This window comes from Oryzias latipes, chromosome 24 (assembly GCF_053564925.1).
Source record: "Oryzias latipes strain Hd-rR chromosome 24, Olatipes_Hd-rR_3.1".
NCBI lineage: Eukaryota > Metazoa > Chordata > Actinopteri > Beloniformes > Adrianichthyidae > Oryzias > Oryzias latipes.
Genome location: NC_136260.1, coordinates 12,833,188 through 12,846,519, shown reverse-complemented (window position 1 = coordinate 12,846,519; position 13,332 = coordinate 12,833,188).

Sequence of the window (13,332 nt, the reverse complement as noted above, 5' to 3'; positions counted from 1 at the left end):
GGAGGATGAAGCTGTGGCAGGGCAGCGAGGCGGGGTGGAGGTGGGTGGTGTTTGGTGGAGGAAGCAGTGTGTTTGCTCACTCATCCCTGGATATGAATACACATTTCTGGTGCCTCTCAAGACGACCTGGCTGGTTGCTAGGAAACAGGATCATGTTGAAACGGGGATGTTGGGGATTTCTGGAGAGGGGGAAAAGATACTAAGTGGGAGTTTGAATCATTGAAGAAAAACTGCTTTAGAGGCCAGAACGTGAACACAAATTTAACCCTCAAATTAATCATTTGTGGCCATGGGTTCGTTTTTTTGTGAGCTCAAATTAGCATTTTGTGGCCACAATTTAGTTTTTCATGGCAACAAATAAGCATTTGGTTAGAAAATTTGTGGGAACAAGTTAGCATTTTGTGCTCATAAATTGGAATTTTGTGTGCCATAATTTGTTTTTGTGTGCACAAATTGTGATCAACCAGCAGAATTAGCTGTCTACACAAATTAATATTTTGTACCTACAAATCAGTAGTAGGAATTGAAAATACTAAAACACTAATTTTTGAACAAAATACTAATTAAAGTATAACCTGTGACCACAAAATACTAATTTCTGTGCACAAAACAATTAGTGTAAGTACATTTTTATCACAAAATACTAATAGAATGCTAATTTGTGGCCTAAAAGAACATTTGTGTGCATATATATATATATATATATATATATATATATATTGTGTACATATGTCTGCTCCTGATTCCCAATCCTATAAAAGATAGTATATCTTTATTGATTCCCAATAAAGATATACTCAGGAATGCAATTCTAACCCTTGCGCTATCCTTGGCACTTTAACATTGGGAGTTGGGTCATCTAGACCCACTAGACAGTGCTCTGAACCTTTTTTCTTCAATGATTTGTGATCTTCACTGGTGTCCATGGATTACATGAAATCTTTCCACCTTTATCCACCTTTGTCATGGTAGGGAGAACACGTCAATGTAAGGGTGGGGTCTTCTAAGATATCTTAGATCTTAAATGAACAAATGTGCTGCAAACTGGGCCAAGTTAGCAAACTCTGTTTTCACAAGTCGCAAACTTCACAAGTCCTGAATCTACTCCCAGGTTTTAAAATGACTGAATACATGAAAAACACGATCTAATCAAACCCTAAGTGGCAGAGTAAACCTGAGGGTGATGGTTAGAGGGTCCGTTTCCCACACCTTTTACAGATCCTGGACATGTCCACCTTCCATGGCTGAGGGCACCCTAAGAACGCACCAGGCTTTCTGAACCACACTCACGTACGCTTTGTAGGTTCTGTTTTCAGCGTGCAGGTAAACAGACCTGGAAGCTATTTATCAACCCGCCAATCAAAGACAAAGCTGCTAATAATGCACAAAACAGTGTCAAGCCGAGTAAATGATCATCCTTCTGCACAGCCAGGTGTCAGTCCACCCAATGCAAATCTTTCATTCTAGTAAGATTCTGATTTATTTACTGGAATATTTTAACCTCCATCAATGAAAATGCAAATAGCTTCTTGTAATATCACAAAAAAAACCCTAACAGATGCGTTTGCACGCTCTGATCTGAAAACAAAGCTTTGGTGGGTTAAGTCATTTCCACCAAAAATAAAATAACCCTTCTCTTCTCTCGCTGGAGGGAGGGACACCTGAGCACTCTGGGGGTTCATTTAGGCGCGTTAATATTTTATGTGTAAATGAAGCGGCGTGCTGCAGAGGTGGTAACGTGAGAAGGGTTGACCGGGCAGGGATATCGCGTGTCAGCACCCCTGGAAAGAACAAGCGCCGTGTATGAGGTGGGTTTATGGCATACAGCGGGAGCGTGCGTTAAGGGAAGGCACAGGCAAGGCATGTGTGCATTGTGTCACAGAGACTTGTTTGTTTGTGTAGCAACAACCCGTATTAGCTACTTAATGGATGGAACACGGTGACCCAAGCGAGTCGCAGCTTCATTATGGGATAGATGGGAAAGATTGTAGCACTTTCTACAACACACACATTGTTGGAAAAGGCCAAGAGCTCAACCTTAATGTGCTGTGGATGACGTTTCACTGATTGGTACAAGTCAGCTGTTGTGTCACAAAGAGTTTAAACTCTATTATTTGACCCATCCTCCCACAATCCTTCAGGCACCATTGGGAGTCTTTTAAGATGCAGCTGCTACACCATAGCTGTGTTCAACTTCACACACTACTTAGAGGGCTATATAGGTGGTTTACAATTTTGTTGGGGTGTCCGAATCTACAATTCCATAATTCAGTTCTCTGGAAATCTCCCAGAAGTCTCTGTGAAAAACTGGCGTGCACCAGTAGCTGCGTTTACATGAACAAAAATAATCGGAAAAAACACCTGATCAGAATAAAAATGCGTCATGTAAACACGCCGTTCAGAATACTCTGCCCCGATCAGATTCATTCGGATCAAAGCCTCCTTCCGATCGAGATGGGTGGGTTATGCCGACTGTCTGCTCGTTGGTCACTACTGCTCTGGCTTTTATATCATGCGTAGATGGTTTGGCCGTCCAGAGGAGGCTTTAGGATGGCGTGTGAGCTGGCGGAGCGCAGTCCTTAGAAACCGAGTAAACAATCACGTGGATTTGTGTTACCAGTTGTGTCCAGACAAAATAAAGGCTCATGTAATTCCCACATATTTACGTGCAGCAATGATGCACATTGCACCATTGCCCACATGGATTTTAAGTTCATCCTAAACTAAATGTTGTTGGCATATATTAGCCTAATCCTAACCCTTCTTCTTCTGGGTCCATTCCGAACGAACAAACAGGCCCTTAATAATGATCAAACAATAATAAAAGCGTGTTTAGACGGTCGTCTCGCTCTATGCTGCAGCTTTGTTTGTTTACAACGGTAGGGAGAACACATCAATGTAAGGGTGGGTTCATCTAAGATAGCACAAGGGTTAATTAAGGGTTAATGGCCGAGGAAGTGTGCATTATCACTTTTTACCGCACTCTGTGGAAGCCTGAACCGTCCGACACGAAGCGTTAAAAAGTGATAATGCGTACTTTGAAGGACATTATCCCGCTTATAACATGGTCACTTACAAAAGAAATAAATATTAACCAGTTTCTTTTCGATTTGGATTGCTTTATTCACAAAAAGCGGACTATTTGTTACTTGGTGCGGCGCCTTGTCATGGCAACGTGACAAGGCGCCGCACCACCGCTGCAGTCAAGATTCGGCGATATAAAACGGTACATATATTCTGATCTTCTCGTTGGGTTGAATAAAGCACCAGTTCAGAATGGAAATTCACCTCTAACCACTTGTTTTTGTCCAGATGATGAAGCTAAAGGTTGTTTTAAAGAAGCCGGCGCAGTGACACAGAAGATTTAACTAATTTAATTGAATTAACTATATGTCAATAGTCCAACTTAGCACATCCATCTTCATGCAGTTTCACCCTCAATTGTTTAGTACTAACTCCACACTAACAGTTACAACTCGCTATTTCTTCTTCTACAGTTGTTTCTGGTATTTAAGACAGTCCTGCACATGATTCAAAATGATTTATTCCAATCGAAAATGTGTCGTATGTAAACGTTTGTTATAATCAGATAAGCTTTTTCTGGGACAATGTACACAGTTCAATTCTAATCTGATCTCCCTACCTTTTTTGCAAAATGTAAAAAACAGACTGAACCCGCCAAACCAAATGTTACTGTGACAACGCTAACTCCCAACCTCGTTAGTAACATTTAAAAAAACCACAGTCCAACACAGTAAAGTCAAAGTCCCAAATGTGTTCTTCGCATTTACGTTGTTGCTCTGACTGAGTTTGAAGGCTGTTTGTCCCGGATTAACCAGAGAGGGTACAAATAAAAACAAGACCTTTTGTATTATTGCATTGATGAAAATGAGAAAAATATCATAAAGTTCAGGAGGCCCGCGCAGGCTGGCTCCCCATCCAGCAGCAGGTCTCTGTCTGGCCGCTAACTCGCCTCCCGGGAGCCGGCATAGTGATCGGGATCGCTACAGCTCCATGTGACAGACTGTCCAGGGTTTACCCGCCTTCGCCCAGCAGTAGCTGGGACTGGTACTGTTGGGCCATTTGGTTCAGACGGGTTCCAAATTGTGCTGCTGCCAGACCTTTCGTCGGTCAAATCATGCCGCAGGACCTCAGATCGCGTCTGGACCTTTGACTTAACATTAAAACTGGCCGCCTCTACCACGTAGATCACATTTTGGTGTGAACGCATCTTAACCCAAGCCTGTAATCCTAAATTTGACCCTTCCTCTGAATCCGTGCGGCCAAGAAAAAAGTTCAGCACTGGCTGCAGGTATACCCATGCAGATGAGATTTCTTAAACAGAGGCTTTAGATAAACATGAAGTATGCCTTTTAAACCCTTGTGCTATCTTAGATGACCCCACCCTTACATCGACGTGTTCTCCCTACCATGACAAAGGTGGATAAAGATGGAAAGATTTCATGTATTCCATGGACACCAGTGAAGATCACAAATCATTGAAGAAAAAAGGTTCAGAGCACTGTCTAGTGGGTCTGGATGACCCAACTCCCAATGTTAAAGTGCCTAGGATAGCACAAGGGTTAAAACACCACTGGGAATGTTTTTTTTATAGAAAAGAAAATTGTCATAGGGGGACTTTAAGGTTTTAAATATTTCCTTTAATGTATCCTTTCTTAAACTAAACAAAAATATGATAAAAAGAAAGTAGTAACACCCAAAAGTTAATTAGCTGGTATGGATTTTGTAGCCTAATGGCTCATAATGGACCATGGAGGGTCGTTTTCATCATGTTGCAACAAATGACAGTCCTCTATGGGGGTGGAGTGGGGATCTGTTGGAGGGGGGGTTAAAGTTTTTTCACACTCCCCCCACCCACCACCGTACTGACAAACCCACCTGGGCTCCCCTGCAAATCTGCTGTGGTGCCGTCTCAATTACTAGCAGCATTAAGGGCCTCTCACCTGCTCCTTCTCATAAGTTTTAATGGCGCAATTCCTTGCTTTTATTATTCTTCCTCTCGCTGTTGTTTTCTTGCTCTGTTTCACTCTTTTGTTCCGCCTCTTTCCCCTCCATTTGCCTCGCCCTCTCCTCTTTACTTGTTCCACTTGTTTCACAAAGCATCTTGAAATTTTGTGTACTCCGATCACTCTCCTCGCCTCCTTTCCTCGGCTCTCTTTGCGGTGAGCCGGCGTCACCATGTCCCGTCTCCGGCCTCCTCTTCAATGATGCCGGGCCTCCCTTCATTTACCTGGAATAATGAGGCTCATTCATCTTTGATTGTTCTGAAATATTACAGCGGAGTCACGACAATCAAGCATCCCTGAACCTCATGCAATATTCAGGGGTGATGATATACGATTCCCCGCTAATGAAAAAAACAGCAGGCAAAACAAACAGCTCTTTAATAACGGCCTAGTGGAGCAGTGTGCGCCCTGTTAATGTGGGGTGTGACCAAAGTTCGACAAGCTTTTTACACCACAACAGAGAGGCTTGACCAGTTTAGGGCAGAAAAGTAAAACAAAAGTAACACATTGTGAGTAAACCTTATCGTTGGTTATCAAAGTTCATTCATAAAATCTTATGAGATGAAGCCTAAAGGTAATGAAAACAGCCTTACTTAAATCTATTTCCCGTTAAAGAATATCCTAATCTGCATGTCGAGCTATAGTTTTCATTGATGCAAGTTTTTTACTTATTTTTTTCCTAATTTGGTCAGTTGGAAAAAAAAAAGGATAGATTTTAGAATAATTTTTGCAGCTGAAGGATTAGGATGGAGCTGAATGAACCCATAATCCATCCAGTAATAGAAAATGTAGTTTAGAATTTGGATTAACTGAGATCGAGATAGACTTGCTTTCGACTACCGTAACTCTTCAACTGTAGACTGTAAAGTGTTGCACAAATGTAAAAGGTTGCATAACGGCCAAAAGCTGATATTAAAAAAGCCACTTTTTGCCACGTCATAATCAGCTGATTCACGTTGATTGGGTAAACAGTGGGAAAGTTACTGTGTGTCAAAGAGCGTGTTACTTAGGTGACAATGGTTAACGAAGGGCTAAAGAGTTCTAAAAACCTCAATAGTTCTGTTTTTTTTCTCATTAGAATGTGGTAAAGATTGTTCAGATCTTTGCCACATTTGATCCGTCACACAGCTGCCAATAGACCCCATGCAGTGACATCACCGCTCTATGTGCATGCGCCGTCGTCAATTAGACATTCTTCTGACACATCAGTTAAGAGTAAATATTGGCTGTTAGTGTGGAGTTAATACTAAACAATTGAGGGTGAAACTGCATGAACATGGATGTGCTGCTAGTCATTGAACTATTGACATATAGTTAATTAAATTAAATTAGTTAAATCTTCTGTGTCACTGCGCCGGCTTCTTTAAAACAACCTTTAGCTTCATCATCTGGACAAAAACAAGTGGTTAGAGGTGAATTTCCATTCTGAACTGGTGCTTTATTCAACCCAACGGGAAGATCAGAATATATATATCGTTTTATATCGCCGAATCTTGACTGCAGCGGTAGTGCGGTGCTTTGTCACGTTACCATGACAAGGCGCCGCACCAAGTAACAAATAGTCCGCTTTCTGTGAAAAAAGCAATCCAAATCGAAAAGAAACTGGTTAATATTTATTTCTTTTGTAGGTGACCATGGGATAGGCGGGTTATTGGTCTTCAAAGTACGCATTATCACTTTTTAACGCTTTGCGTCGGACGGTTTAGGCTTCCACGGGGTGCGGTAAAAAGTGATAATGCACACTTCGTTGGCCATTAACCCTTACTTAACCCTTGTGCTATCTTAGATGAACCCACCCTTACATTGACGTGTTCTCCCTACCATGACAAAGGTGGATAAAGGTGGAAAGATTTCATGGAATCCATGGACACCAGTGAAGATCACAAATCATTGAAGAAAAAAGGTTCAGAGCACTGTCTACTGGGTCTAGATGACCCACCTGCCAATGTTAAAGTGCCTAGGATAGCACGAGGGTTAATGGTTTAGCCTTTTTTCCCTCGTTTTTCCCCTCATGTATTTTTGCATCAACAAAGCTAATAGGTTAATGGATGCGTGCGGAAAATGTGTTATGTTTGAAGAGAAGATAAAAGATGACGGCTGTGGTTTGAAGGAGAGAGAAGAAAATGAAGCAGAAAGATGGCTTGGAGGGGGAGGAGTGGATAGAAGCGAGGGAAAAAAAATGAGCTGGGATCCTCCTGCAAGGGATTTCCTCACTCTGATGTACCCCATCCAGCCCCCACCAACGCTTTGAAATATTGTTTTTACTGCAACGTAATCTCTCCTTGTGCGCCGAATACTGTCTACCTAAGCACCACACATCGCTGCCTCCACAGACACGTCCTGGCCTGCGTGCTCAATGGCTCAGCGCCAAGCCCCTGCAGATCGGCACCAACGTGACACTGGGGAATGGGACGGGGAGAGACATAAAAAGGGAGCGAGGAGATGTAGTGGTGGTGGTGGTGGGGAGCAGTCTTGCAGATGAAATGCAGAGGCAATCTGATGCAAATTCAACATAATGCAGTGATGCTGGGGGAAGCAATGCAGATGAGACTTGGCAAGGACGCCCGAGAGAAGGGAGCCACTAAAAGGGCCCCTTGGAAACAAGCAACGATTCATGCAATGTATGCTTGACCTTGATGAACGCTCGGTGAATTACACATACGCGTGCACTGGAAGTGTCCAACAGCGTCGCAAATGAAAACAAGAATGGCCAGAGCTCGTCCCTTTCAGTCACGGACAAAAGATGGCTTTGACAGGAAGCCAACCGCCGGTGCTTCTTCCTCTCGGCCCGCACATTAACATGCATGCACTCCTATCAAAATCTGCACACGGCCCGGTCTTTAATTATTCATTGACGATATATGCATCGTCTGAAACGAACACACATGCACCTCGAGTTATGACTGCAACTTCATAGGTTTACGCAGCCTATGCTGATGCAAGGCAAAAAGTGAACGTTTTGACAGGGAATCTTGTTTGAAGTCTTGCATGAAGTTGGCAAAAACAAAGCGTGTGTGCTGCTTTAAATGTTAACATCCTCTTTTTCTAATCTCACCATGATGACAATTTGGAGGCGAGAACATCAGCCTTTTTTTTTCAACCAGACCATTTTGTGACAGTCTACTCAGCTCTTGATTTAATAAGACTTTTCCTCCTGTATTGGCTGTTTGTTCTTTTGTTGCTAGGATGTCCTACCACGGGGAACAATTTGTGCTTTGGGGGTTAAAAAATAAATAAATAAATCCTATCAAGGGGTAACTGGAAGAGACAGCAAAGAGAACTGTGATGGGAACTGAGTGGTTCTGCATTTGGAGAGTATTTTATGTAAAAGATGCTGACAGGCGACAGGATGGGAAGGGCAGAGTTTTCACTACCAGGATGGATCGGTCAGCCAACTGTCAGAGAGGGCCTAACGAAAAGCTGTGCTGACTGACAGAATCAACTGTCAGCAAGTGACAAAACGCCGTTCTGCTCACTGGCATCACCTTGCAAGGGTTCACCTCAGTCTTGTGGCAGAAGACAAACATGGCTGTTTGCCAAAACTGGCAAACTATTCTAAAATGTTCAAATATCACATAGTCTGTCAGGAAACATGATGTGAAATTGCAGCCATTATTTACTACTTAAAGGTTTCATTTCTGATGAATAATCCCCTAAAGATTTCTGCACTTGCACCGAAGCAGTTTTCCTGTGGCCCTCCAAGCCATCAGGGGCCCCCTATGCCTTATGCTGTTAGGTTTACAGAGAATGGTTTGAAAGAGAGAAAATATCCAGTGAGTGGCAGTTCCATGGGCAGAAATGCCTTGTTGATGTCAGAGGAGAACCACCAGACTGGTTCCAGCTGATAGAAAGGCAACAGGAACTCAAATAACCACTGGTTTCAACCGAAGTCTGCAGGAGAGCATCTCTGAATGCACAACACGTCCAACCTTGAGGCAGATGGGCTACAGCTGCAGAAGACCACACCAGGCACCACTCCTGTCAGCCAAAAACAGGAAACTGAGGCTACAGGCTGTATAAATGGTTCAGTCTGGTGGCGGTGGTGGTATAATGGTCTGTGGCAGGGGTCGGGAACCTTTTTGGCCAAGAGAGCCATAAACGCCACATATTTTGAAATGTAATTTCGAAAGAGCCATACAATAATGTGGTGTCCCTTTCCCACACGGAGGCACGGAGACTTAACCTCTTTTAAGGTTCTTTATTCTGGTTACTGCAGACCGCGACAAACGCCGTACAATTAGTTCAGCAACTTCTGAATCTCTCCCGCTGAGACAAGAGCACTTCTCCCAACTTTATATTCCCCCCCTCCTGCTCCAGCCCTCCCATTTCCCTTATTTGGCCCATGGCTGAACACCATTGGTCCAAACTACCTAATAACAGGCTGAGCGACAGAACTGAGAGCCAATCAGATGCGTTCAATGAACTTCAGAACTTTCAACGCGGCCCAACAGCCGCTCAGTCCGCGACAATATGTTTAAAACTAAAAATACAAATGAATGTGTGCATTTTATTTAATTTCAACATTTTTAAAGGACAATAAGTCTGGATTATTTTTAATAACATTGTTATGCTGTTGCTTATAAATGATGAGTATTTCTCGTGGTAATTCTGCTGATGGTCTAGTCTGGTTGATACGTGGTGAGTTTCTGCTTCATGCAGGCGTTGAGACTTTAAACGTGGTCGTAGGTCTGAATGTTCTGTAGATGTGAGACAGACTGATCACATGCAGACATGGAGCCAAACACACACTTACACGCTGCAGTGAGTGACGGGCAGCAGGTTTTACGTATTTACAATCCCTGCGCGATTCACCTGCTGCCTGTCCCCACAACACCTCACCCCCACCCTCTGCTTTCTTCCTCAGACGTCCCGTCCCCGCATCTGCGCACTCTTTCTCAGAGACGGGAGCGCGCAGTTTTAGGCACGGCAATTCACAGGTTTCCAGGTGGTACAAACTCTGTGAAATAATAGATAATAGTAACTGATAGCGCTGGCGCAGATTTTTCTCTCTAAGCACTGCTACTACTGCGCGCCTCTGGCATCGCATCGCGCCCGAGAAGGACTGGTCTAATGAAAAAAAAAGTATAAGCAAAATTTGTCTGCGAGCCACATGTGACCATCAAAAGAGCCATATATGGCTCGCGAGCCATAGGTTCCCGACCCCTGGTCTGTGGTATGTTTTCTTGGTGAACTTTGGGACCCTTAGTACCCACCGAGCATGGTTACAATGCTACAGACTACTGGAGTATTGTTGCTGACCATGTCAATCCCTTTCTGACTACAGTGAACCAACCCGGAACTAGCTAAGTTTACCTAATGAAGTGGCCAGTGAATGTATTTGATAAATAAGGTTTTCTTTTGGTTTTGTTTTCAACACTTTTGTTTTTCCCTCAAAGTTACTTGTAAAAACAATGTTTTAAGGGTAAAATCCAGCATTTTTTTTAAATTAGATCTTGCAGGGAAAAAAATGAAGCCCTGATCTTTTTATGTATACCTGAAAGAAAGTGTCTTTTCTGTGCGTACAGCCACAGAGATGAAGCCAAATAAAGCATATTCACCAGGTGGAAGTTTGTAGTCATGTTTTATTGGTCTGCTGAGACTGCCAGTTCACTGCAACAGTTTCACAAACCCAAGAAGATTTCCATTTCCTCATCTCTCCATTTTGCAATTATGAGCAGTGCCGGATTCAAATGATTCAAACGGAAGAATTACCCTGGTAAAAATAAAACTCTGCCAGCAGCCTTTACCATAATAATAAAGTGGTATAAAAGATTGAAGCGTCCTGTGAGTCATTGTGGGCTTTAAGAGGCCTGTTTGATTGAAGCTGCTGGAAAGAGTAACGCATGTCGGCAACTGAAGATCTAAAACAATCCCACAAGGTGCCATTAAAGCTGCATAAAGAGTTGACATCATGCAGGACGATAGCCGGCGGTCAGACGTGAAGTGATTAATGAAACTCGCCACCCCTAACACTCATCTGAGGACTTAAAAAGCTGTTTGTCCTTGTACTTTTATTCCTTTTCATAATACTTCCTTCCTGTTTTTCAGTTTTTATGAACATGAAAGGAACTTTTTTTTTTGTCTTTTTAAAAAAAAGTGTCTTCCAGCTTTTGAAGGCTCCTGTGGAGTAAAAGTTCTTCACAAGCTAATTGTTTTGCAAACTTGTATCACATTTTTGACAACTTAAGACATGAAAAATTCCAATGGGCTGCAATACTGGACTCCAGTTTGCTTTTGCATCACGGATAAAACCGCTCATGGAAGAATTGGCAATAGCTGGAGGAATCATCACTGTAACCCCAGCAATGCACGCCACAGCTTCTGCTGACCAGCTGAGTCACTCGCTAATTCATTCTTGATCCATTTCCTGCGATTATAGCCTAGTAAACTAATGAGGAGAAGTCTTTTGTTAAATTCTAATAACCTCCTGGTTCCTAATTAGCCATGTTGGCTTTGATAACACAGTCAGGAATGAGAATTTAATGAAGATCGGGTCGAACCTGACATAAAGCCTTAAAGGATGCCTTTTTTTCTCTTATAACGGTAAGTAAGGTTGAATAAATACCAAACAGCACAAACCCAGGAATGAGAGTTTTAATATTGTAACTTAGTAACAAACTTCTTCATCTAAAACTAAGGTAATTCACAATAGTTTGGGAAAACAGGAACAGAAGAGTCACCTGCAAAGGTAAATATGATATGAAACTAGTGTGATGCTAAGGTCTGCCTAACTAAAAACATGCTTTTATTTTATTTTCCTTTGTGTTTTGTAGAGGTTTCCTCTGTTTCGGTCCCATGCCATCCAGCATATTTACTAGTCACACCAGTTCAGGGGGAAAACTTACATCCTTGGTTGCCAAGGAGACCAGCGGCAAACTTAGAAGATGAAAATTCAAGATGATGGCAATGGCCTTCTGAAATTAGCTGCCACCACCTGGGGTGGCTAAAGTTTCTTTGGGTTTACAATTTTATGACCAACACATTGATGTGTAGCTCAGGTTGAAGCTTTGAGATCAAAACCAGCAGCCACATCCTGCCAAGGTCACACATGTAATAGATGAGGCGGTTGAACTGGTCGCTAATGAGATACTAGATCCTAAATGATAACAGAGTGTTTATGAGAGGTCACTTGAGACCATTGGATGAATAATTGAGAGACTGTACCTGATGAGAACAAGTGAACTTACTGGGCTATGTTCAGAGCTCAGATTAGCAGCAGAGGAACTCCGGGTCAACTGAACGAGCCACGTGCGACCATGAAAAGAGGCCCGGGTGACAGACCAACAACAAAGGCAGACAGTCAGTCAGGACAAGCAGGAGGTCCTGAGCTGCACTCAGGTCGCCAACATTATAGTGAGATGTACAAAAAAGCTGGCGTTGCTTCACAGTAATTCTTTTTGGAAAAACAACATGAGCCTTTTCACATTTCTCTCTCCTTTTTTAAACTCTCATAGAAAATTGGTCTCGTATTATAGAATGAAATATCTGATCGCGATAAAGATTTATCTAACTCTGACAAGGTCAACGACTGTAAGAAGCACATGCAGCAATTCTGTACAAGAAACATGGCACGGAAGATCAAAAGCCAATTAGGACAGAAAACACAAAAACAGAAAAGAAAGAAAAAGCCCGGAGACTATTCATTCATATCGTGTGTCCAGATGGTTACTGACTAGACAGATAAATTAATCTCCACCCGGTTTGTTAGATTGATTTTTAATAAAGAAATAGTTTGTTCTGCCCTCAAACCAAAGTGATTTATTAAACTTGCTTTTGGTTACAGACTTATAAACTTCAATCTTTTGGGTGCTGTTATTATTATCTCTTAAATCCCCCAAAATTAAATGATAGCCCATGTGTTAATAACACAGCTGGAAAATGCAAATCTACCATTCGAGCTTGTTCACATTGTGTTTGTGCATCACACTCTGCACAATTCTAATCGCCCCTGAAAGCACAGACAAGTTGTTTCAATTAAAAACCCTGTTGGATTTATTTGAACTTGAAAATTATTGGATAACGCCGGATTCCATTAGTGCGCCCTCTCTCTATTCATCGCCCCCCCTCTGCTTATCCAGTTGTTCTCTGTCCCTGTAATCCATTAGAAGATGCATCCATTTCACAATAAAAGCTTGTTTTTTTCCCAGCTTTCCCTTGCATTAGAGAGTGGGGAATGGAACATTTCTTTGTGGAGAAAAACTCAGACACATCCAACTATTCATTTCCACTTGAACCATGTGTGCGGATGGTTGGATGCATGGGGAAGAAGGGGCTGTGCTTTTGCTCTCAGGGACCTCTGTCTTTA